This window comes from Choloepus didactylus, chromosome 19, assembly GCF_015220235.1.
Source record: "Choloepus didactylus isolate mChoDid1 chromosome 19, mChoDid1.pri, whole genome shotgun sequence".
NCBI classification, from domain to species: Eukaryota; Metazoa; Chordata; class Mammalia; order Pilosa; family Megalonychidae; genus Choloepus; species Choloepus didactylus.
The window spans coordinates 47,277,986-47,301,319 of NC_051325.1; the positions used below are offsets into that span (position 1 = coordinate 47,277,986).

Genomic DNA, 23,334 nt, shown 5'->3' on the forward strand with positions numbered 1-23,334 from the left:
TAGCCTCGCGGGCAACCAAGATAGAAAGGCAGAGACCCCCTGGCCCACAGGGCACAGAATGGCAAGGCCCGAAGGGGCCAAGAACATTAGCATATCGTATGCATGCCAGCAATTGGGAGTTTACGTGTCATCTCATTTTGATCCTCACAAAATCCCAGTGAGGCAGACAAAGCAGGGATTGACATCTTGATTCTACAGATAGAGAAGGTGAAACTCAGAGCAGAAAAGCGCTTGCCCAAGGGGGAAGCCAGGAGTTGAACCAATATCCTCTGACTCCCAGCCCTGTGTTCCTTTATCAACATCAAGTTTCTGGGTGTTGAGGGGACTTCCAGCTGTACACCAAAGTCTGTTCTCCCCTTATTCCATAGCAGTTGTGATTGGGATGTGGCTTTCCTGCAATGGGCTGCATTTCCCAGCCTCTCTTGCGGCTAGGTGTGTCTACAGGCCTCAGCTCAACAATGGAATATGAGTGGACATGACACATGCCATTTCTGTCTCACTTATTTACAAAGAAATTCATGATCCTCATGGTCCAGGATTAGTGCTTTTTTTCCCCTTCTATTTGCTGAATGGTGATAACCAACAGGACCTTGGAAGCCACAAGAAGATGGCACCACTCTCAGCCTAGGCTCCCACATAACCGTGTGGAACAGAGCTGCCCCCTGACCTGGAACCTCGCCTCTGACTAGTGTATGGGAGATGAACAACTTCTTTGTTCTTTAAGCCATGTTATTTGCAGAACTTTGTTATAGCAGCTGTGCCTTTTATCCTAACTAATACATACCCCTCGAGAACATCAAACGAAATTCCCTTATCATACAGAGTCATTTACTCCCTCCCTCCTATTCATGCACACACTCATTCATTTAGAAAGGAAACATCCTAACCAAGGGAATGCTGAAACACACCAAAGACGGCCATTGGAGATCCTATTTTATCAGTGCATCCAAGGAGAAAAGAGGAGGAGGACTTGCGGATTAGAAGCAGGGCTCTCAGCCACTGGGCCTAGTATCTTGGATCAAGAGGAAGGAGCAGGGAACGGCCTTGGAGAAGAGAGCAGGAAGGTGCCTGGGCTTGACTCTGAACAGTGCCCTCCTACCTAGCCAAGAGGAACTTGGTCTAAGGAACTCTGAAGGAATTATGGAATTAAACTGAGAAAGCAGTACCACACCCCAGAGAGCTGGGGAGAGAATGTTTTAATGACTTCCTCTTCACCCCATTAGTGAAGGAGGGATTTCCACCCTAGGGTTACAGGAATGGCTAAGCACATGACACCCAACGCTGGATAGATGAGATCAACAGCGATATATTAATCACACAGACTTGCAGTCCAGGAGAAGAGGAACCCCATGCCACGCAGGCCACCTGCGGTTTGCAGGTACAGAGTAAACAACCGGGAGCTGTGAGAAGCAGGCTGTGCAGGAAAAAGAAGTTGGGGTGCTCCCTGGTTCCCGCAGGAAGATGCTGTATTTCCCAGTTGCTAAAACAAATGCCATATGATGGGTTGGCTTGAACAATGGGAATTTATTAGCTCACAGTTTGAGGTGAGAAGTTCAAAGTCAAGTCATCAGTGAAGTGATACTTTCTCCCCAAAGGCTGCGGCACTCTGGGGCTGGCGGCCAGTGATCCTTGGGCCCTGGCTTTTCTGTCACGTGGCAGTGAGCATGGCAATGTCTTCTTTCTCCTCCAGTTTCTGTTGACTTCTGGCTTCTTCCTGCGGTTTTTTCTCTCTATGTCTGAATTTCATTCTGCTTATAAAGGACTCCAGTCATTTGGATTAAAACCCAATTTTATTCAGTTGGGCCATAACTTAACTAAAAATAATACCTTCAAAAGGTCCTATTTACATGGGTTCTCACCCACAGGAATGGATTAAAATTAAGAACATGTTTCTTTCTGGGATCCGTAATTCAACCTACTACAGATATGATTGGCTTATTTGAATAATTCCACAGGCTGGCAGGGAACTGAAGCCCACTACTCAGGGATAAGCAGGAACTTTGCCTCATCCCTGATCAGGAAGGCTGTCTGGTTGGGGGAACTTATCCACAGAAGCAGAGAGGGAAGGTGAATGGGTGGTTAGACCATTTGAGGCTATTTGAGACCCTCCTGGTTTCACCAGATCCGAAGGCAGCACATAATATTAAGCCTTAATTTCAGGCTTTACATCATGTAGCGCTCCCCAGGAAACACAACCTCAGCAGCCATAAGACTCATCTGGTCAGCATCAACAGCTCGGGGAGCCCCAACACGCACACAGTCTCAGCCCAGAGATTCCAGAACCTCAGAATCCAACGCATCAGTGCTCACTGCTGCTCAGAGTGGGCTCGGAGCTGTGATTCAACCCGAGAGCAGCAAGAAGTAGAGACACTCAGTTACTTGATGGTCCTAGCCCTGCTCGCTCCCTGTAAGCCTCTTGGCTTGACCAGGTCAAAAATAAAACCTACCCTCAGCTAGTTGATTCCCTCACTTTCCTTCACATCTCCTACATTTGACACAAACATACATTAACACATCTACCCTTTGCTCTTGTAAGAAACAAGCTCTGTAACCAAGACAACTGGTTTTGGCCTATAGCACTGAACACAGAAGGAAGCTAACTGCCAATGATGAGGGTCCATCCTGGGACCCTCCCTTCTGGACCCCTGCCTCCCATCCTTCTGTCTTGTTTGCTCCCAGTGACCTAGCTCGGACAACCAGAGGCTTGTGATTGCTTTCTGCTCTGGCCTTTCTCAACTTCCATCATCAATTCCTGGCTTGAGATGCCATCTGGGCTGAACCCACAGCAAGGGGTTAATTTTGTTCTGCTGTAACGAATTTCAGACCCTACACTTGTAGAAATGATCCCCATGTGGCCACTCTGCTGAGGTGGGAACTTCAAGGTGCCAGGGCTCAGAAGACCCTCCTCAGCTACCACCTTCCAGCCGCCTTCTGGAGGCGAAGCCCCTGCCAGACCCTCAGGCCCCTTCCAGCACTGAGGGGGATGATGTCTGGGAACCGTCACGTCACCCTTGGGCCCCAAGCATCTAGAAGGCTTCCTAGAACAGAGCCAAATCCATGTTGTTTACCAGAGTGTCCCTCCTACTGGCCTTATGAAATCCACTTTCCCTCCTTTAGAAACTAGAAGGTGAGCCAGAGGGGCCACCCAGGGCCAATTACCTCACAGTCCAGAGGTGGTTGAGAGAGTTAATAAACAGGACACTAAAATTAGGATACAACGTCCTGGAGAAGCCAAGAATGCTGCCCAAGCTTGGCCACAGGTTATCTGGTAGGCAGCCTGCTGGGAACCTAAATTGTGTTTTGTTTTTATCCTGCTTCAGCAAGAAGTCACTTTCTCTATTTGTAACTCATGAGGGTTGGGGGCATGTAACGGGTGACTGCTCAGGACAGGAGGGGAGGCTGGCTGGGGAGCCTCTGATGACTGGGTCCCTCTCCCCTTTCAGGAAGGATGCAGGTTAGAATGTGCATACAGGCTGCTCTTCACCCCCCTGGGAGATAGACCAAGGCCACCATGGGCATAAGGAACAGAAGGATGTAGGGTGAGGTGGGGAGGAACCCTGATCAGAAGACTGGGGAGAGGGGAGGAGAAGGGACATCGGGATGTCAGGAAGGGACTGGTCACCAGGTTTTAAAAGGGATGAGGATAAATTCATCGTGCCTAAGGAGAGTGAACGGGCTAGAGGGGGATCCTGCAAGACCATAGGAGTCATTTAGCTTTACAGAAAAGGGATACATGGAGACAAGATCTTCATTTCACCTCCCTGCAGAATGGTGACATGACTTGTGCACCCCAGAGGACAGAGCTGGACCTGTGCATATAAGCCACAAGTGCAGGAAATTAGGAATATTCTAAGCATTGGAATATTCAACCTTGGGGTAATCTACTGTGATGAGTAGTGAGCATCCCATCACTGAGAGTATTTCAGTCAGGCTGGAAGATCATCAGGGTGCTTAGAGAAGAAGTTGTCTTCCAATTCTCAAGTTCTGTGATGTAGCAATAAGAGGGTTAGACTAAATAATTTAGTTTAAAGCCCGCCCTCGTGGTCTTTCAGCCCTCTGAAACGGCAGTCTGTCTCTTCCCAGACTAGATGAATTATCAGGAGAGTGGTTAATGACACATAATTCTGGCACGGAATTCATGACATCCATCCAAAAACATCCAAGCTACTACTACAAATCAACAGATTTTCATAAACACACACAAACACAACAGAAAAGCCTGGCTTATTTAAAAGGTGTAATAATGCTTCTGAACCCTGTCAAGAAACTGAATCTTTTGGAAGAATTTGGGCTTTGAATCTATTGGGTCAGGAATGCAAAATCATTCTGGCAGAGTGTGGCAGGCAGAATAATGCTCACCCCCCAACAGGTCCACATCCTAATCCCTGGAACCTGTGAGTATGTTTCTGTACATGGCAAAGGTCTCTGAGGATATGATCAAGGTTGGGGACCTGAAGATGAGGAGATTATCCTGGATCCTCCGGATGGGCTCAACCTCACATGAGTCCTCATAAGCAGAGAACCAGGAGGGAAGGTGGGTGAGAAGGACTCGGCCAGGAGCCAAGGAACGTAGACAGCCACTAGACACTGGAAACTGCAAGGAAATGGAACCTCCCCCAGAGCCTCCAGGGAGGAAGGCACCCTGCTGACACCTTGACTTTAGCACTTGTCAGACTTTTGAGCTCCAGAACTGTAAGATAATAAATTTGGGTTGGTTCAAGTCACTAAATTGGTAGTAATTTGTTATAGCAACAATAGAAAACTAATATCAGGGATCAAGCACTTGGCAATCAGAATATTAGGATGTAATTTCCAAGTCCACAGAATCTTTGCTGTGCAAACTTGGGCCAGTTAGTTAACTTCTCTGAGTCTCAATCATCTGCAAATTGGGGCATTTGCCTCTCTCTCAAGGCTGTTGTGAAACTTAACATAGGTAAACAAGCTGTCAGCGCCATGCCTGGCACACAGAACCCAAAATTTCTTGCCTATCCTTTCCCACTTTATTCTCTCTTGGCTACTGTATTACTGCTCCTTGGAAAGTGAGGAAAGTGTGCCCAGATCAGCCCAATTACATGCCCAATAGCATACAGCAGGTTAAGTAAAGCTGGGGTTTGCACTCTGGCTTTGGGAACCCTGACTTGGCAGCAGCCAAAGAAAATCCCAGGCTGGGCAGCAGCAGCAGCTCCAGAAACAACATTCCTTGTGACCCAAGCAGGAGCTATCCTGGGGGAAGTGGCCGAGGATGACTGGGGGGCAGCTGTGGGACCAGGCAAGCTCGAGGTTTAAGACTTGTCCTGGGGTCTAGGTGTTCTGCAAGCCACCTGCCACCTGCCCCCACACACAGAGCGTTGGTGAGTTGTCGTCCCTGGCAGTATGGGCAGGGGGAACAGCCTCGGAGGGTGACCCTTATCGTGGAGCTGGCAATGGGCTGAGTTCTGGAAGCTCAAGAAGCCACTCTTGTCCAGGTGAGCCTGAAAGTTGCCATTAGCATTGCTTTAAGTTGGAACAATTAGAAGAATAACCTGCTGTTGAACTCCTACCGTGCCTCTGCTAGACGGCAAGCTCCTTTCTGCACTGGGTCTCAAACTTCAGTGGCATCAGAATCCCCTAAGGAGCTTCCTGAAAATAGAGATGACAAGACCCTTCCTCAGCACCTTCAGATTCAGTAGGTCAGGCTGGGCCCACCAGACCTCTGTGGTTCTGACAAGCTGCTCTGAGCTGGAGAAGCTGGGCACAGGAACTGGAGCTGGAAGGGAGGCTGGGGCTCCCCATGCAGGGAACATGACACAAGCACAGGTGTGCAGGCAGAGTGAGTGCCTGGACCCAGAGAACCGGCTTATGATGTGGAAGTGAGGCAGGATAGACGTAGGAAAAATATTTTGCAAGCTCTGAGGCGCCTTTGTACTCGGTGCAGGGAGTCGGGGGCGGCGGGCATCTGGTGAGGACAGTCAGGCTCCTGAAACTCGAGGAGGTTGAGCAAAACAGGATACATTGTTCAACCACATAGCCTGCCCATCACAATAACTCATTCACAATCCTTAATTTGAATGTGTATTCAGCCTATAGCAAAAGCTTAATTTACGTATTTATTAACCAATCACAAGAATGTATAGATGACCAATCACACTGTTTAATTTGAATGATTTCTCACCAGTCACACTGTACCAACACTTCAACTTCACCTCCCTTTGTTTATTAAAAAGTTCATGTGTCCAAACCACGCATCTCTCTCTCTCCCTCTCTCTCTAGCACGCCCTCCGCTCACCCCTTCGAGTATGTACTTTGACTTTCCTCAATAAACTTGTCTCAATTGCTTATACCTATTTGTCTCATCCTTGAATACTGGAGCCTGAAAAGGAGCTCCGGTAACATCTTTCTTGGCAAAAGGGAGCTCGGCTAGGAGAGGAGGAGCGAGAGAAGACCCGGGTGGGGTGACCCCTGGTGGGGGTGGGGGTGGGGGAGCCGGGGAGTCAGGCCCAGGTGCTCCTGACCTTGGACAGGCCCCTTCTGTCTAGGTGGCAGAGGGGAAGCAGGGGTGTGGCCAGCTCTGCAACCTCAGGCCTCCTGGGGCTTTGAGCAGTCACAGGAGAGCAGAGCCACCAACTTTACTGGAAACACGACTCCAAGCCTGCAAGGACCAACCTCCGCCCCAATAGCACCAGAGTTTCTCAGAGCCCCTGCTGGCTGCAGGGCTGAGTTCAGGGGCGTAAGACTTAGAAGGGTCCCTTGCTTGGTTGAATGCCCTGCTGTCGCCTTCTTGAAATTCTTGACAATTTCTTTAAATGCCATATTTTTTATTGAGGTAAAATTCATGTAACATAAAATTAACCATTTTAAAGTGTACAATTCAGTGGCATTTATAACCTTCCTAATGTTGCAAAATCATCACCTCTATCTAGTTCCAAACCTTTTTCATCACCCCAAAAGGAAACCTGTACCCATTAGCAGTCTCTCCCCAATCCTCTCTCCCTCCCCTGAAAACTGCTCATCTGCTTTCTGTCGCTGTGGATTTGCCTCCTCTGGACATTTCGCATAAATGGGGTCATACAGTACGTGGCCTTTTGCATCTGGCCTCTTTCACTTAGCATAATGTTTTCAAGGTTCATCCACATTGTAGCATGGATCCTTTGAAAGCCGAATAATATTCCATAGTATCATAATTTTTTAACAAGGTGCTCTGCACTTCCATTTTGCACTGGTCTCTGCAAATTACGAAGTTGGCCCTGCTGGCTGTGATGGGAACATGGAAAACCGGTACCACTCGACTGGATGACTGCTTCCTCCCTCCAACCACCCTCCACGACGCAGCCAAAAGGATCTCTCTCAGCCGCAGCTCTGAGCCCGCCAGCCCCTGATTGAAACCTAGCCCCATCCCAAGCACGTCTCACCGCCTTCCCCAGACACACTCACCCCAGAACGCCCGCCCTCCCCAGCCCTGCCCCTCTCTCAAACTGATTTGCATTCTGAAACTCTCTGGTTCTAAGGTCCTCGTTCTCAACAAGGAGGCAAAAGAAGGGCCGTGAGAGGGGTGGCGACAGAGATACAATTTGCTTCAAGGCTGACCTTCTAGGAAGACAGGTTAGAAATTGATGAGTCAATTTAAGCATTCACATGGACACTTCTGGGGATCATCCAGCTTACTTAGGAGGGAACTGAAGTAACCAATGAGATATAAATAAGCACATTAATGAATTCTGCTTCAGCCTAGCTTAATGGCCAAGAAACTAATTATCAGAAATTGGAAAGGGTCTGAAAAAAGGGTGGCTGGAGAGGCACCCGATATCATGTAAGGTATCTGGTCAGAGAAGTCAGAATAAATGCAGGGACAGTAAGAGAATGTTTCCTGAACTCCAGGGGCAGCTTTTCATTTTGGTCATTAAGTCTTCCATTTTCTGGCATCAACCATCATTTAAGCAATAGCCAGCACCAAGAATAATGAGACTGTGATGGCAGAGGGGACACTGGAAATCCTGGAGGCCAGTGCTCACCCATCTGGCCTTGTCCTCTGGTGGACAATGTCTCTAGGGCCAGGGGCTCTGACACCAGAACCTCAACCCTAAATGAGGGTATCAGCAGTCAGCCTTTGTGTCTGGGCCCAAATCTGTGGGCTAGGTTTCCCAGCTGGCAAAGCCAACACCTGCCCTCTCAGTCCTCCACTCTCCCGCACCTGGCTCTGGTCACCACCTCTAAGGTCTCACTCCATCAGGGAAACCCTCTCCATCTTCAGTCTCTCCCCCTACACAGATTCTTCTGTGCCAACCTTCAAATGTGCTCATCTCTCCATCTGGACAAAAGTTTCTGCCTTGGCTACAAGCCGCTAGCTCCGCTCACTCCTTCCACCCACCACCAAACACCCACAGCAGCTGCCCATCCTTCCGCCCCTCCCCTGGGCCTACCAGGCTCACATCACACAGCCCCTCTTCCATAGAACTATCTTTCTGAAGCATATCTGAAACCAAACTCCCCTGCTCAAAACCCTTCAGTGGCCTTTCACCACCCACTAGAGGATGCCAAGTCTCCAGGTGGGCATTCAAGGACTCTGTTGGCCTGGCCCCCACCCACCTCATCTCTCATCCATTACACACCTCGCCAGACCTCCCCTCACTCATTTCAGTCCCCACCCACGCCAAACTGCTCACCATCCTCAAAACATATCTCTCCATCATTCACACACCCCCTCCCCCATGTCCTGACTGCTACCTCCATGAGCCTCGGTTTCCCCATCTATGCAGTGAGGGGTTTGCACCAGCTAATCCCTGAGGTCTCTCCCTTCTAGTTCTAAAAGAAAAAGGCAACACACACACACCACTTGGCTTTTGTTCTGAAACATCTAAGTGCTTTCCCAGGAAAATTCAGGACCTCAGTGGAAACAGCGGGTGCATTCTCTCTCTCATGCTTTTTTCCTCTTTACTTCCAATGTATTTCACCATCTCGTGAACAAAAATAGCCTGGCTTGATTCCCTAAGGAAAAAATAGAAAGGAAGCTACCAGCCAAATTAGTGTCCACTCTCAGAAATCAAGAGGAAAAGTAAAGAGAGGCAGAAAGGAAACATAAAGAAAGACATTAGACCCACAGCTCAGCCAGATAACTTAGCTCTCCACTCTGGAAATCCAGATGGGGCCAGAGAGGCCAGGGAAGTTGAGGCAGGGAGAAAGCCTTGCCCAGAGTTTGGACTTCTTGCTGCGACCCTGCACACAGGTATTACAAACCATATATTTTTTAACCATTGCCTTCTTACTTGGTTTATTAGTTAAGAGCAGAATTTCAACTGCCAGTGGAAGGGCTGATCCTCAAAGCATCAAGTATATAATTCTGTATGTTTGGGAAAGTGGCCAGTTTTTCTTTTTCTCTGTCTTGGACTTCAGCAGCACTGATGTATACCAGGCCTTTTGGGGAAGAAAAGAAGAAAAGGAGAAGTATGTTTGGGAGTCCCTGGAGGACTGGGACCCCACGGGGTTCCTTCCGTATAGTGGGCTAGGGGTGGGCAATGAGGAAGGGGACTTTCGATTTTTCACTCTTGTCACAACTTTATTTTGTATTTCTTTTCAATCTGTATTCACTGTAGTTGGCTTCAGTTTTTTGTTTTGTTTGTTTTGCTAACATGCACAGAGATGACAGGAGACATTTTATTCCCCAGTTTAGTCACAGAAACAACTCAACCCTGGAGGGTGAGTCATCTCCAGTTTATTAAACTGTCATCTATAATAGGGGTTGGTAAACCACAGCACACAGGTCAAATCCAGCCTGCCATTTGTTCGTGTAACGCCAGCAAGCTGATTTTTAAATGATTTTTTTAATAAAAAAAAATAGAGGACTATTTTGTGACATGTGAAAATCATATGAAATTCACAATTCAGTGTCCATAAATAAAGTTTTATTGGAACACAGCCGTGCATATTTATTTATGTATCGTCTGTGGTTGCTTCCACCCTATTACAGCAGAGTGGTAGCAACAGAGAAGGTGTGATCTGCAAAGCCAAAATATTTAGTCTCTGGACCTTTCTAGAAAGAGTCTGTCAACCCCAGCTCTATAATACAACATCCTGTTGTCTTGGGTCTTAAGCAGTTAAGAATATATTAAAAACTGAAATATTAATCAAACATTTGTGGACCCTTGGGCATATTCTATTGGGACACTATTGGAAAGCTTACTTAAGCACTTCATAGAGGGATGTAGGATTGTTTTTTCCTCTTTCCATTTTTTAAATTTTTCATTATGGAAAATTTCAAACATAGACTATACCAGGCAGAATAATACAATGAGCCCCCATGCACCCACCTCCCAGCTTCAACAATTATCAGTTTAAGGCCAATCTTGTTTCAACTAGGCCCCCATCCACTCCCTCACTCCTGCGCTATCTTGCAGCAAATCCCAGAGAGTATGTGATTTCATCTGTAAATATTTTGTAGCCTACATGGCTTTAAGAGAAAACTGCAATGAGGAATTTGCTGCCGAAGTCATGAGCCTGTGCTGCTGGGGGAATAGGAGGGTGGAAGACTGGCTCTGTAACTGATTGAGAGATGCATGATGCTACCTCACCTTCAATCAAAAGCCCCTGCTTAAGGATGCCAACCTGGAGGGGGGGGGGCGGCGACAGTCACCAGCCATTGGGATGGGGCGGCCCCTCCCCTACCTGTTGTGATCACGGTTAAAGTTAAGTGGACCCAGCAATGAAAGGGGGCTTGTTGATATAATTCAAAACTGGGAAGGAAAAAAACACACTTTCAGCTTAATGAGTTCCCAAAAGCTGCATGAGATTTGGCATCTGATTACCCCGGGAGTGGGTGACGTCTGAGTTTGTTTTCTCTTTAACAGTCAGGGTCAGCCAGGAAGAAAGCAGAAGCCAGCTGCTTCAGGAGTCCAGTCCCCTTCTTTGGCTTTCCTCCCCTCTGTCACCCCAGAACCCAAAAGAACCTGCCTCCCCACTTCCATTCCCCTACACAGAGGAGAAATAAGCAAGAGAGGGAACTGCCCATCCGAGATCAGTCATAGAAGGGAGGTGGGCCACCATGCAAGGAAGGGGGCCCCTAAAAGGAAAAAGGACCCGGCAAGGAGCCTGAGCCTCTGGGGCCAGCTAGATGCAGGACGGCGTGTGTGCGTGTGTGTGTGTGTGTGTGTGCGTGCGTGTGTGTGTGTGTGTGTGTGCGTGCGTGTGTGTGTGCATACGCTGTGATGGATGATTTGAGGTCAATCTGGTTATTGGATCCGACACTAATCCAGGGGTTGCTGTGGAGGTATTTTGTAGACGTGGTTAATGTCTGGTATCAGTTGACTTTAAGTCAAGGGGATTATGTGGGTGGGCCTCATTCAATCAGTTGAAAAGCCTGAAGAGCAAAACTGAGATTTCCAGTCTGCTGGCCTGCCCTGCAGATTTCAGACGTGCCAGCCCCCTTGGTCATGTAAACCAATACCTTGAATAAATATCTTTCTGTTTCCCTACTTCTCTGGAGAATCCTGACCGACACATGCTTCAGGTTTCTCTCCCCCTCTGACTTGGAGCATTTGTAATAAAAATAAATAACAACACATAACATTCATTGAGTGCTTTACCACTCTACGCCAGACACTGTGTTAAGGGCTTTACCTACATAAGCTCACGACTCCTCACAAACTGCCAGTAAGGGTAGGTACTGTTACAGTCCCCATTTTACAGATGAGGAAACTGAGGTACAGAGAGGTTAGAGTGCTATGTGTCTGTAGTGAAGAGCCGATGGAGCCTGGGAAAAAGGATGAAAAAGGTATTTGCTTCTTTGTTTATATGCTCATCTGAGGTTTGGCCAGTTCCCCCCCGCTCCCTGGAGGGAAGGGGATGCTTTCTTCAGAAGAGCGTGGACAGGAAGAAAACCACTAAAAATCAGAACTGACTGCTCTTAGTCTTTCTGATTCTGCTGCAGTGGCATCAACAAAATGCATGCTAATAAATTAACCCACCACATTTCTGCTATACCACAATGAACCTTTTAATAGAGTAAAATCTTTCTGTTTTCTCATTCATCCTTTTCCTCCTATTTTACCTTATTATGTTGCTTGAGGGTTTACTAAATCAATTGAAGAAAACTGATCCAAGCCCTCTTGCTGGGGGAGGGGGTGGGAGGAAAAGAGAAGATTCTGGAGATGTCCATAGAAGCAGGCAGATATTCCATGATGCCAAAGGAATCTCTGCTTGAGGAACTGCCTTAGGCTGGGCTCGGAGAACTGGTGGTTTCTCGCCAGCACCAGGCATCCGGGCTGTGATTCTCACTCCAGCTCCAATCTGGAGATAAGAGTCATACTTATGGCCCTTTCCCAAGAAGGCTCCTGGAGGGGTGGGGTGTGTGATTTTTTCCCCCCTTATCTCCTTTGAAAACATATTTTACTGCTCTGCAATCCAAACCCAAACAGCCTGACAACATGCTGAAATGCGCTGAAATGCCCTGAAATGCAGGGAGATGAGGCACAGAGAACGTCAACAGAAGGACTCCTTCAGCAAAGCCAGCTGCTGGGAAGAGGGCACGGGGACTCTGGGAAGAGCAGGGCCTGCCCACTGGAGAACCTCAGGAATAAACTCCAGCTCTCCAGAAATGAGAGCTGAATGCCTTGGAAGATAAGGGATTTGTTTTCTAAAGTAGGTGCCTCATATAGACATGATATTTTAGCCCAAGAGAAAAGTCCCCCACCTGGGGAGGCCAAGGGGAACCCAAACAAACTGGCGAGCAAAGGGCTCCTATCATCCACGGAGACCTACCATGTGCCTGGCACGCCCTAAGCTAAGCTTTGGGTGAGCCCTCTGCAGCCTTCCCTCTAAGTTCTCACACCACGCTCCAGCCAGCAGGAGCTGGGGAAACCCAAAAAAATGTCTCCTCAGCAGCCTTCTCCTCAGCTCCAAAATTGTCCCCACGTTCTCCCCACCTTCCACTCCCACCTTCCTCTCTGCTCAGAATCCTCCCTACTTTGACTCTCCCTGAGGAGCTCCTGGGTTTATCCCCATCACAGTTAAGCCATGCGTGTCCTCTTGGCAGGACTGTCTCCACCACGGAAGCCAGAGCTCCCTGAGGGGCAGTGCAACCCAGGAATATCCTGTCTGATGAGACCTACTCCCATCCCGCTGGTGTCCACCCTCCCGTCCTCTTTCTCTTCCCCCTCCAGGCTCCCCCAACACTTGCAGGGAGTTTGACCATGTGCCTGGCACTGCTCTGGGTGCTGGGGATACAAAAGTGAATGAACAGAGCAAAAATCCCTGCCCTCCTGGAGTTTACCTTCCAGATAGATGCAAAATAAGTCATTACACAAATTATTAATTGTAAATGTGTAGCTGGTCCAATAGAGCAGAGCAGGGTGTTAGGAAAGCATGTGAAAGAAAAAATAAATAAATAAATAAAACCAGCCCCCCCCCCCGAATCTGCATTAACAGAGGCCTGCAGAAGCCCAGGGAATTAGCCAGGCTCAGCGGGAAGGTGAGAGGGGCAGTCCCGGGAGAGGGAGCAGCCTGGAGTCCTAAGAGGGAGAAAAGGCTCATTTGGCACTGAAAGAATCTGGGAAGGGAAGAAGTAGCACACAGCAAAGCTAAGGGATAGGCAGGGCTCCCCCATCTCCATCTAGTGACTGAGGATACAGGTCTCTGTCCTGAAAGCATTGGGGAGCCCCCAAAGAATTTTAAGCAGGGAGTGACCGGACCAGTTTATAAAGCATGAGGCTGGTGGCTGGGCAGAGAAAAGGTGGCAGGAGGGTCAAAGGAAATGCAGAAAGGCAAATGAGGAGAGTTGGTGGAGGTTTGGACAGGGGTGGGGGCTGTGAGGATGGAGAGATAAGGGCTGAGAAATGTGGGAGGCAGGAGAGGAAGCCAACTCGGGAGAGTCCAAGGGGAGTGGGGAGGGGTGACGTAAATGGCTTCTCAGGTTTCAGAGAGACCCAGTGTTCCAGTTTGCTAATGCTCCTGTTATGCAAAATACCAGAAATGGATTGGCTTATATAAAGGGGGTTTATTTGGTTACAAATTTACAATCTGAAGGCCATTAAAATGTCCAAATTAAGGCATCAACACAAGTATACCTCCACCGAAGGAAGGTCAATGGCATCCAGAAAACCTCTGTCAGCTGGGGAGGCACGTGGCTGGCGTCTGTTGGTCCTGGGTTGTGTTCCACTCCTCTCAACTCCTGTGTTTATCCAAAATGTTGCTCTTGGGGTATTTTGTCCTTTCTTAGCTTCTCCAGAGCAAACTCTGGGCTAGCATAAATCTGCTTTCAATGGCCATCTCCAAAATGTCTCTCAGTTGCTCTCTAAAACGTCACTCACAGCTGCTCTGTGGTCCTTTTGGTTGTGAGCTCTTTTATAGGACTCCAATGATTAAATCAAGAACCACCCTGAATGGGCAGGGTCCATATCTCCATGCAAATAATCCAATTAAATGTTTCATTCACAGGTGATTGAGTCACATCTCCATGGAAACACTCAATCAAAGGATTACAACCTAATCAACACTAATACATCTGCCCCCACAAGATTGCATCAAACAACATGGTGTTTTGGGGGACATAATACATCCCAACTGGCACATATGGTGAGAGCAATTCTTCTTGTATCCCTTTGGCTGACTGGACTCAGCTTGTTTGACAGTTTGCTGGTTTGTTTGACGCGCTGCCTTCCACGAAGCCCGCACAGGTCTCAGAGGACAGCAGTTTCTGCCAACAGACATTCCCACTGGATCCTTCAGCCCAGGAGAGACTGGGCTGGCTACCAGGCCTGAGCCAGTAAGAGCAAAGCAGGGCCACAAGGAGGCTGGGATGGAAGTCCGTGGCTTGTCCATTTTCCTGTCTCCTCTCAGAAGTCCCCAAACCTGTCTCATCATCACTGGGGATATTTGTTAAGATTCCAATTCCTCAGTCCCACCCTTGGAGATTCCGGGGTGAAACTCCAGGCTTGCACTTTTGTCACGTGGCTGACTGCTCTCCAGGGGCCCTTTCTTCTGCTGGGCCTGAAGATAAACACGGCTGAGGGCTCTGTGGCAACCGTGCTTTGATCTGCAGGGAACTGGCAGAATTCCTAAACCTTGATTATCCAACTAAGTTGTCTCAAGGCAGAGTCTGATTTCCATTTCTATTCCTGCCTCTTGATTCTGATTACTTCAGCAAGTGCCTTTCAATTGCCCCATTCTTTTCTTTCTTAGAGAAGTGCCTCTAACTTCAAGTTAAAAATATATACATATGTATCTCAGCTGTTTCTTGTGTCCAGGAAGCTTTGTGCTTCCTACCTCAGGGAGGAGTTTAAGAAAGGGTATTACTTGTCCTACTTTTGATTCTGTTAAGTCAACAGAGAGAGCCTCCGTTTTTAAAAAAAAAAAAAATTTTAAGGAATTTACAATGTTTTTGTACAGTTTTATTGAGATATATTCACATACCCTACAATCATCCACACCATACAATCAACTATTCACAGTACCATCATATAGCTGTGCATTCGTCACCAGAATCAATTTTTGAACATTTTTCTTACTCCAAAAAGAAAAAAAGTAAAAGTAAAAAAGAACACCCAAAACATTCCATGCCCTCCATCCCACCACATTTTTCATTTAGTTTTTGTCCCCATTTTTGTACTCATCTGTCCATACACTGGATAAAGGGAGTGTGAGTCACCAGGTTTTCACAATGACACAGTCACACCATGTAAGCTATAGAGTTACACAATTGTCTTCAAGAATCAAGGCTACTGGGTTGCAGTTCGACAGTTTCAGGTATTTCCTTCTAGCTATTCCAGTACACTAAAACATAAAAGTGACATCTATATAATGCATAAGAATGTCCTCCAGAGTGAACTCTCAACTCCATTTGAAATCTCTCAGCCACTGGAACTTTGTTTTGTTTCATTTCACTTGCCCATTTTGGTAAAGAAGATTTTCTCAATCCCACGATGCAGTGTCCAGGCTCATCCCCAGGAGTCATGTCCCACATTGCCAGGGAGATTTACACCCCCATGAGTCAGGTCCCACGTAGGGAGGAAGGCAGTGAGTTCACCTGCCATGTGGGCTTAGAGAGAGAAGGCCACATCTGAGCAACAAAGAGGTTTGCTGGGGTACTCTTAGGTACAATTGTAAGTGTGCTCAGCCTCTCCTTTGCAGCAACAAACATCACAAGGGCATGCCCCAAGTCAAAGGCTCATCCTACCAATCTGTCAGTCCTCAACATTTGCGAGAACACCACTCACAACCCAGGTGGGGAAGTCCAATATTTCCACATTCTTCCCCAGTTCCCCAAGGTGGGCCCTGCAAATATATCCTCATTCTCTGCCCAAATCACTTTGGGATGTATCGGAATTTCACACTAACCTGTACAAACCTACCAGATCTCACTTCCTATTCCAAGTTCCATGTAACTATGGTGATTGAATAAACTGACCACACAAATTAAATTATTTAGTGTGTGCCTTGCATGATATTTTGATCAAATCTCTTTAAATATAAGCAAAGCTCATCAGTGGTGAGTTACTCAATTATCAACTTGGATTGGTCCCGTGGCTGATGCTATTGGCTTCCTGCCCATGGCCCCATGGCACTCACCTCTACACACCGAAGGCTGCTAGGTGCAAACCTTGCAACTCTCTACTTGTGGCTGCGGGAGTGAGCGCAGCCAGTATGCAGGGCAAACCAGAAATCCCAGGAAGTTAATGCCTCCAGAAGCAGCCTCAACCAATTGACAACCAGGAATTGGTGGATAAATTCCCCAGCTTCCCTGCCTCTCAAGTGGGATAACTCCAAGGCATGTTCTACACTGGATCCCAAAGTTCCCCAGTGGACTGAGCATCTGTTACCGGCTTGATAGCACATCCTGTTTGGGCTTCCTTCCCTTCTCTGTCTCACTTCCACCACTCCGCTACTCCACTCTCTATGTCCTGGGATCACCTTCCAAGGAAATTACTTGGACTCAAATCCTTGTCTGAGGACTTCCCAGGGAAACTCAAAGCAAGAGAGTTGCTATTCTAAACTGTTCTTCCTGTAGTAGATCACAGCTCTTGCTCAATAACTCAAATCCAAAACTGAACTATATTTAGAATTTTATTGCAGGATATTTAGGACGCAAAATCATAGACTTTAGAAGGCCTTTTATTCCAATGCTAAATCCTATTCCATAATCCAATCTGAGTGTTCTTCTTTGACTTTGGACCAAATTGGGCTTGAAACTCAAGTAAATTGTCAGCATCTGCAAACCCATTTGAACCAGCATAAGCCCTGAAAGGGTTCCTGGACATGCGATTGTAAAACTGTACAGCCCCATTGGAAAACAGAGTCTCCATATGACCCAAAAATTCTACTCCTAGATCATATACCTGAGAGAAATGAAAACATATGTCCCCCAAAAAACTTTCACACAAATTTAGCTATTATGAGTAGCCAAAAACCGGAAACAATACAAAGTCCAACTACTGAAGAATGGATAAACAAAATGTGATCTACCCATACAATGGAATATTATTTATCCATAAAATTAATGAAGTACTGATTCATGCCACAACCAAGGATGAAACTTGAAACCTCAAAAACATGCTTAGTAAAAGAAACCAGTCATAAAAGGTAGATGATATACGATTCTTAAAGCAACGTTTGAAGGAAGTTACTCGCCTATTTGCTAATTCAGGGCACCCGAATCTCGACAGTGAAGGACCAGCTTGTGCAGGTGTCCCTCTGTCACAATTCTGGAGAGGCTCTTTAACCCAGAAACTCTAAAGGTCACAAATGGATTCATTCAGAAGGACTAAGGTCATTTCCTAGGGTGAAGGCAAAAAACGTTTCAGCATGCAATTAATTTCAACATAGTGATGTTGAACCAACTATAAAAGCCTTGAACAAAGTCTGTAAATCCATCTCCATTTTACAGAAGGGAAATGGAGGCTCAGAGAAGTCAAATGAATTACTCAAGGTCCCTAAAGTAGAAACTAGTATTGCTCGGTCCTGGAACTGCACCTCCCCCTGCACACCGTGTACACAGGCAGAAGACGGGCAGACCCAAAGCTGGGATGGGGTCAAGCTAAGGGACTCAAGGGAGCAGGGATGAGAGAAAGCCAGCGCCACACTCAGAGCTGCTTCCAACACCAGCAAGGCATTAAGCATGGCCATCTGAAATGGCCCTCAGAAGGAAGCCTAGAATGACCAGCCATTAAGACTGAGACCAAAGAGCTGCACGACTTCTCATAGATTCTGCACAATGACCCTGTTCCATGGGATCGTAGATAAGTGTGAGGAAAGAAGACTTGGAGAGGTGCCATGATTCACCCAGGCCCACAGCTGGTGCACTGGGAAGGCAGAATTTAAACCCAGCCCTGTACAACTCTATGGCCTATGCTTTTTGTCCTTTGGTACCCATTTGGTAGACAACTCAAAATAAAAAGCTACCATCAAAAATATTTTTGCTGAACTTACTTAGGTGTGGGTGGGATGGTTTGCAGCATGACCCAAAAAAGAATAGAAGTCGCTTCTTAACTTACAACTTATTTGTTGTTAGCTATAAAATGGAAATAAAATGTATACCATAAAGTTGCTTTGAGGAGTGAGTTGATTTACATAAAGCACATAGCAGGTGCCTGACACACAGTAGGTGGCCCAAATGTCGACTCCTTTTCCTCAATAGGAAAGCTGGTAGTGTCAGGTCAACAGCCGGCTCTCTGTGGGATAAAGAGACAAAGGGGCACATTTGTGACACACAGAATTATGTAAGAATGTTTTCTTACTATAAGACAGAATGCTAAGGAACATCCAATTCAATCCAGGAGATGACAGTTTGAGAAACTGAGGCTCAGAGAGAGGCAGCAAGGTGGCAATAGATTGGTCATTTGGATAATGTGCAATTCCATATTCCTGAGTTATTTCCTTATACACCAAGGAACAAAAACGATTCCTCCTTAAGAGTTCTTAGCAACTCTTAATAAAGATATTCCTCTGGCATAAATACCAAAGTTGCTGGAATATGGCTAACTCTCAGACAGTGTTGGTTAATCCTGGCTAAAATTTAATTCTCTAAAGAATCGTTTCCCATCAATAAACTTTTTGTAGGAAACTCTCATTTGCCTTGTGTTTTTTTATGGAAATGTGATTTGTACATACATCCTCCCTGCATAAATATTTAGCTCATCATTGTGCAGCACAAATTCTCTGCAAATTTGGTAGAAATCAGCCTCAGCTGACAGTAGCATTTATAGTCATCCAGTAGAAAATCATTATTATATAGAACTTATTAAGCCCAGAAAGTAAGTACTGGATGGGCCTGGGAACTTCAATAAAAGCTGAATGCAAATGTAAGCCAAATATTTGAACTAAGATTGCTCTTGTAGTTTTACCTGCCAAAGGAGGCAGCAAAAGTTTGAAGAAAGAAAATGGGTTGAAACTTGGCTCTCCCAATTGCAAACTGTTTCAACAAGAGCGTTATCAGTGATTTCCTCGAGGTCTGTGTCCTCATCTATAAAATGTATCCAACCATATCTATCTCACAGGGTTTTATTATAAAGATTAAATGAGATGATATGTGTAAAGCAGCTAGCATAAGGTAGGTACTCAACAAATGTTCATTTCTAACAAATTAATGAACCCCACGAAGGTGAGGTGGGGAATTGGTAGCTCACAGGTTGGTTGCTGTTGCATGCCACCCTCTGTGCTATGAACATAATTTTCTCCAGTCTCAACTAGGTTTTACTTGAAGGTTGCAGTTACCTCTGCCAGTATGACACAAAAAATATTAAATAGAGGACAAGTTTCTAGATAGCTTGAGATAAAAATCCACATGTTTATACAAATTGCATTATTAAACTTTGTAGCCAACCTTGTCAATGTCTGTCCATGCCACTTGGATGTTTCATCGGGCTCCAGTGACTTCCATCTGTCAGTATCTGTATCTCTGTTCCTGAGAGCTCTTGTTCTGAGAACTGTGGAAAGCTGCCCTCCAGTCCTTAGCAGAGCAAATGTGGCAAGAAGTGAACAGTACCCAAAGACACCCTCAACCAAATGTCTAAAGGGACCTAATATATAAAAACCCCAGCTTCCCTGCCCCTTGTGTAGGATCATTCTGAGGTGTGTATTTTGCACTGTTTCCCAGAGTTTCCCACAGAATTAAGTTCCAGTCACCCACCGTGGTTGCTGCCTCAAAAACACACTTTTGTTGGCGCCATTCCTTCCCTGTTTCACTTCCCACTTCCCCACATGTTGCCTCCACTTCCCAAATAAATTCCCGGCACTCAAAAACTTGTCTCACTCTTTAAAAGTTTCACTTACTAAGCTTATTCGTCAGAAACTTAAATCCTTCAGAGTATTCCTATGCCAGCTAAGTCCCAAAACCCAGAAGCAATAGTGTCTTCAAGAACATCAACTAGATATGTCCCCTTTGCTCATAAAATTGACACCCCTTTTCAACATGAACAGGTTAGGGTGGTCACTGCCTGGACATCCCTGAAGACTGGGAAAGTGACTGAACTAGAGGAAGGGGGAGCAACAGACAAGATGGAATTTAACAAGGGATTTTGAATACTGACTATGTAATTTTCTTTTTCTTAGTTTCTAGGGTATTAGAATAGATAGAAGGAAAGAATTGAAATGGTGGAACTGTAACCCATAGCATCCTTTGAAATTTTTTCTATGGCTACTTGTTAAATGGTAATTTGAAAGCTATACCTTTTTGTATATATATTGTATTTCACAATAAGGAAATGGCTGAAACTATGGTACTATAACTCATAATAACTTTGGAAATTTCCCATATATCTACCTGTTAAATCACATTTTGAAAGATATTACCTTTTCGTATGTATATTTCATAATAAGGAAATAACTGAAACTGTGGAATTGTGACCTATGATATTCTTTGAAATTTGCTATTTGTTAAGTAGCACTTTTAAGTTATCACTTTTATGTATATATATTACATTCTACAATTAAAATACATGATTAAAAAAAAAAAAAAACTTGCCTCAGAGTCTGGGAGAACCCAAACTAAGTCGAGCAACAGCTGGATTCTCAGTGCTGTGCTGGGAGCTGAGGATCAAAGCAAGTGCGATATAGGTGTGAAAACGGCTCCCGTTCCCTCAAGGTTGACCCTCCAGAGCGCCAACCCCTTATGATCAAGTAAACATTGGACATCTCCACTTGCTCTTTAGTTCAGACTGTAAAACTGATCTCCCCTTCTGCCCGCACAAACCTGCTCCTACAACAGGGAACAACTCCACCATCCACTCATTCTCCCAAGCCAGAAACCTGGGCATCACCCTTCCCGTCTGCCTTCCCCTGCTCCCCCTCCCTCCCAGTCAGTCACCGAGTTCTGCCCATTTGCCCTCCTACATACCTCTCAGAACCAATCCCTTCTCTCCATCCCTATAACCACAGAGCCGAGCAAAACCACCACCACTCCAGCCTGGACCTTGCATAGCCTCCTTACTGTTCCACCTCCACCTGGGCTCCCACCGTGCTCTCTCCTTACCACAGCCAGAGGAATTCTTCTAAACTGCAAATAATAAAAGCAATGGTCAACACTCAGTGAATGCTACTTGGTGCTGGGCACTACTCTGATCAAATCACTCCCCAATTTAAAATTTTCCCATGGTTTCCTGTGGCACTTAGGATAAGACCCCAACTCCTTGCTTGGGCCTACAAGGCCCTGTATGATGTGACTCCCGCTTTTCTCCACAGCATCTTCTATTGCTATTTCCCCTGGTGGATCTAATCCCAAAAGGTCCTTTTCTGAACAATTGTGTGTGTCAGTTTTTTGCCTTTGCTTTTTCCATGGAGAGATGATCTTTGACTGTCCATCCGTGCCAGCTCCCCATCCTCACCCCCCACACATCATCTTTCCCAGACCCCAAAGCCTCCTTCTTCAGGGGAAAGCATTTCCTCCTTGGGGTCCTCACTTGGGTGTCAGGGATGAGTATGAAATTAAGGGTGTCTCCACTTATCCCCTTTAATAATGCACAGGTTCCTTGGTGCAGAAACCCTCCCCTACCTTCTGCAAGGCCTGGCACAGTGCCTAGCACACAGTGGGTGCTCAATGACTGTTGAGTTAATTAATGAAGCCAACATTTGGGATGTTTCCTTCAAACCCCCGTCCCTAGGGGAGGCTGCGGTTGATTGGAGAATTACTCCAGGCCTGGAACAAATCACCCTCAGGCACTCGATAAAATTATTCAATGAATGCTGCCGACAAAAGAGCTGATTGTGCTGCTTTAACCCTGAAGGTAATTACATGCACCGGCATCCATACCCCCAAGGGGTGGCCTGGAAGGGGGACCTCACCTCCATGTGGCTCTGTCTTCTAAGTCAAAAGAACATATGTTGCCACTTTCCCAGTTTTGTTGTCGCTTGTTAGAAATCAAACACAGGGCAGGTAAGGAGGTGTAATCTGCACATGCAGCCAACTCCCTGTGCTCCAGCTGTGATGATTCCTAATAGTCTCCACCCCTGAGAGCAAACATTGTGAGCTCTGCTCCCTGAGAAGTCAGCAGGACCATCTCCAGGTCCTCCTGAGAGCCCAGGATCAAATGCTTGCTTGGCTCAGCACTCACCCCATCAGCATCACCATCACACCTTAGCCATCACTGGCCCCATTAACTTTTTTCTCCTATGCTGAAAAGATGGAAGTCATCCTTGATGCTTCTATCTCTTCATCCATTCACTCGATCACTCATTCTTTCATCCATTTATTTCACATGCATTTATTGAGCACCTATTAGAAGCAAGAACACAGTGCTGCGTGTACACTAATGAACAATGTGACAGGCTCCCTGCCCTCATGTAGCCCATAGTCTAGAGACCTAGAGAGGGAAACAGATATTAACCAAAGAAAGACGCAGCTGTTTACATTATTCAAATTTAACATGCTTATCATTTTGCCTTTTGCCAGGTCCCATGGGGGGAATGAAGCATATGAGGGGACAGGGGACCTACAGAAATTAATAAGACATGGATTCTGCCCCCCAAAAATTTCAGATCTGATTAGAGGGACAAATTAACATTTTCAAAACTGTAATGAGCTCTGTGAAGCAAAAATAGAGGAAGCTATGAAAGGGTGTAAGGGGAAACTAACTTAGATGGAAAGGGGGTCAAGGAATCTCTCTGAAAAGTGATATTGAAGCTGGGACAAGTGTTTCAGAACAAGGGACTAGAACACATAAAGCACTTTAGACCAAACATTCAGCTTTGGTTATATTAGATCCCTGTCCCAACATTGGGTCCTGTTACATTTGCACATGTCCTTTCTTTCACTTACCAATGAATAGTTCCGACTGTGCCTTCTCTCAGCTCAGTAACCTTCCATGAATTCCAGGTGCCCTCTGAACAAGGCCCACTGCTCTTAACTTCCTTGACCTGAAAGTCAAGATTGTATCTGATCTG

At 46.2% G+C, this 23,334-nt stretch overlaps 1 pseudogene; it reads left to right on the forward strand.

The window, feature by feature from the left end:
* LOC119515296 overlaps window positions 1-23,334 on the forward strand; it is a 147,552-nt pseudogene that overhangs the window by 25,555 nt on the left and 98,663 nt on the right.